The 3,917-nt window shown below is 39.1% G+C and overlaps 1 pseudogene; it reads left to right on the top strand.

The window, feature by feature from the left end:
* Window positions 1–393: 393 nt before the first annotated feature.
* Window positions 394–794, top strand: LOC102757653 (annotated as a pseudogene).
* The last annotated feature ends 3,123 nt before the right edge of the window (window positions 795–3,917 follow it).

Genomic DNA, 3,917 nt, shown 5'->3' with positions numbered 1-3,917 from the left:
TGGCTTTGGCTGCAAGAAACAACCTCAATCAACAGACATTTAATTACCACAATATGAAATCACAATAGGAAAAATGCAGTGTAGGCTAGCACAGTGGTACAACAATATGATCAAGGATGCAGGCTTGTTCCATCCTTTCTTTCACTATCCTTGGTACTTCACTTTACTTGGTATCCATGTACTAACTCATGACATTGTACTACTAACCTTGGCACACTGGCATTTTGTCATTGTGCTTGTTACCTCATATTGCAAATTCCAGGTTATATATCAGCTATGTGACTAAAATGCCATCTGTCATCCCTCTTTAATCACTATAATGTCTCTCCTAAACCCCAACATATCAAAAATCAGAATTGGGTGAGGCGTGCCATGAGTGAGCTGTCAGTGTGCAGGTGAGTTGGCGCGGTGCTCTGTATGGTAGCTGTGTCAGTGTGTTATGGTGCTATCTCGTACCAACCTGGCTGCTGGAATCCCTAATAGTAAAGTAAAAAATACTCATGACTCTCCAGCACAGATGAAGGCTCCATTGACCTTCAGTTTAAGAAAAGCCCACCTAAGATCCACTTAAGGCCATTGCACTTGCTACAGTGCTGTTTCTGATTGGCACCTTTCTCGTTATCATAGGCTCCTCCTGCTGGTGGGCTATATCAGCAAAGGGGGTGTTGCAGGCCAGCAGGTCCTGTCCTGGTCATGGCATCCTGGTGTTCCTGCCAGGATTTTACCACCTACTTATCACCTGCTATGCATCCAAAGGCTACTGGGGTCACTCCTACGTGACAATTCAGACTTGATGTCTGGTACCCACCTCAGCCCTGAGAAGCAGTCAGGTGGGACTGAGCTCAGCTTTAAGATACTGAGCAGAAACTATGGCTGAGGGCTAAGAAATGCTACAGTTTTCAGATGTTTAACAAAACAATGGCCAGGTTTTACGGGTCTATCCTAAAGATGTTAACTGAGTTTACAATGAGCTAATTAGGGCATGCTCTATTTTTCATCTCCTAGCCCTGACAGGAAGCTGACAAGTTTTTCCACATGAACCTGTATCGTGGAGATAGCAATGTTAATTGGAGAAAGTGGAAAGTATTGCTGCCACCACCCTACCTCACAGCAATTTTTCAAAATGTTAACACTCTCTGTTCACCACTCCTTGGCTAGCTCTGATCTGGCTCACCATTAGGTTGGACACCATATAATTTGGGCAATTCTATCCTTTATAGATTAAAATGGATATCATGCCATTAAGGACTGGGCTTTCGACTGTTTTCTAAGGAAAAATGTAGATAAGAGTTAGAGTTTATAACCTCATTGTTAGCACCTTGTATTTGTGATGTCATTCTCAAGATTTGGCCTAGATCCCTAGGGAACTAGACTGCCGTAGTGTGATTGTTTCCTAGCTTGCAAAAAGTGACTTCTGTTCAAAAGAAATTAAATTGTCAAAATCTTAAACCCTACACTTAAGTTAACTTTAAACATATTTCAGAAAGCAATTTAATGATTATATGATATCTGAGATTCCCTCCCAAAGAAATCAACAATTATATAAAATTCAGTAATCCAACATGAAAGATCAAAACCAAAAATGTATACACAAATCTACTCATTATTCTCCATCCAGTTACTACACCGGTGGTAAGAAAAATAAAAATACAGTCGTGAATGCTAGCTGGATGGAACTCATTTCCAGAAGAAAAAAAAATGCAAACAGCCATTAAACATGTAAAAATCTAAAAAGTAAATTGTAAATGGCATTTTCTTTAGAACTCTTGGGCAGTCGAGGCAATGATGAAATGGCATTCTACAGAACATCTCCACTGCCCTGTTCACACCTATTGTTAGAGCCATAGTGCGCCTGTTGAATGTAAATTGCTTTATGAACACAGCCTTCCTGAAAGTAAACAGGCTGGATATTGAAAGAGCCATCTAGTTTGGAGCTTGCTGATATTATAGCGTCTTGATTTCACCAGATGGGAAACAGTACATGTAATTTTATTTATGCATATCAAAGATAAGAGAATAGTTTTGGGGTTTTTTAACCTAGACAAGTAGATTAGCCAACAGCTCCTGTAAATCCACGAATGAGAGTTAAATAGTTACTATCAATGACTCATGAACACGTACCCAATTGAGTAAATTGCTGTATTACTGAACATATGTTCACTGGAATGTGTAAACAAGGCAAGAAACCTGATTCCATTCATTCTAGAAAGTTGTTCTTTATCAAAGTTAATGATTTCCAAACATAATTTCTGTTTAGAGTAACAGGGCAAGAGGCAATAACACAAAACACATCCTCCACAGCCTAGAATGTTTATTCCTCTAGAGAAGACGCCATCCTTAGAGCATGGGTGGGAAACATCTGGCCCACGGGCCATAGAAGGCTCGAGAAATCAATTGCTCTGGTCCTGCCAAGGCATTAGGGGTGAGTTAGTTAAATGTTTGACCAAATATAGCAGGCTAATTTTAAGTTGATCATTTTTTTTATGGCCCGAAAATGATGTTATAAATATAAAAATGGCCCTTGGCAGAAAAAGTTTCCCTACCCCTGCTCTAGAGACAGACCTGGACAAAATGGTATTTAAAAAAAGCACTGATTTCTTCTCACCACCCTTTTGGCAGCTGCTCACTCAAAGGACATGCAAACACAACACACACACACACACACACACACACACACACACACCCCAATATGCCTGGCCAGACTTCTTGGATGAGCCTCTGTTCCGGAAAATCCAACACTACTTTTATTTATTATTGCCTTTAAACTCTTATGTCCTCAAAATCTGATCTATCCAGAAGCTAAAAAGAAAGTTAAATGTAGTATTTACACCAACAGAGAAGGACTGATGGGACTTCTCCAAAGGGCAATTGCATTTTAAAAGAATGAGTTGGTCCAGACATATGGAAATTCAATAGTAGGCCCTCAGGCAAAATATGCTCCTTTCAGGCCTCCTCTAATCACAACATACTCTACTTTAAAAAAAAAAAAAAGGCTTTATCAAATGTTTTTACTGTTCTCCAACTAACGCATTTGACCAAAACATTCCACAATACATCCAGAAAATATTATAAGCCAAACACAAACTTTTTTTCTTTAACTATTGAATAGTGTCAATTACTAGTAATGCCTGCATGAAACCTGAGAGCTCCTTCTGGTGTGTAAATGTCAAAGGCCTATGCTATCAAAGGATCGTAAAAGTAAACAGAACTCTTAAATACCCCTAGTAGAGTCTCAAAAAGAAAGTGTGGATTTGCTTTTGGAAACAGGTGGTGCAAAGAAGCTAATTTGTGGAACTCTTGATCCTCTAATCCAGCGCTTCTCAACCTGTGGGTCATGACCATCAGAAGACACATATAGCATATCAGATATTTACATTACGAGTCATAATAGTAGCAAAATTACAGTTATGAAGTAGCAACGAAAATAATTTTATGGTTGGGGGTCACCACAACATGAGGAACTGTATTAAAGGGTCGTGGCATTAGGAAGGTTGAGAACCACTGCAAGTCTAATCCAATGAAGAAGAGCATCAGAGTAGATACGCTGAAGCTGTGAAGGTAGACATCTGGTTGATTTAGGAACAGGCCCTTTATGTAGACCTGGGCAAAGCTTTCTAAGCAGAGAAGACAACAATGCAATGAGTTTGACTTCTCATAGAACAAAAAGATTAATTTTTTAATTCAGACAAGTAGAGAGCAAGAGAAAAAGTTATGGGGAAAGAATTCAGAGGGCTGGAGAAGAGCCAGAAAATGTAGACTTTATAAACTGATCACTTAACACCTAGGGTTCTCAGAATACACCAGACAAAATATATGTCATATCAGTCTGGATCCTCGTAAGATACCAAAAATCACTCTGAATCTTAAAAATAGAGAAAATTGAGGTTGGGGGATTGATTAAACAGGTAATCAAAGAG

This window comes from Myotis davidii, unplaced genomic scaffold (genome assembly GCF_000327345.1).
Source record: "Myotis davidii unplaced genomic scaffold, ASM32734v1 scaffold892, whole genome shotgun sequence".
NCBI classification, from domain to species: Eukaryota; Metazoa; Chordata; class Mammalia; order Chiroptera; family Vespertilionidae; genus Myotis; species Myotis davidii.
The sequence above is the reverse complement of the archived record's forward strand: the minus strand, read 5'-3'. Positions and strand labels throughout refer to the sequence as shown.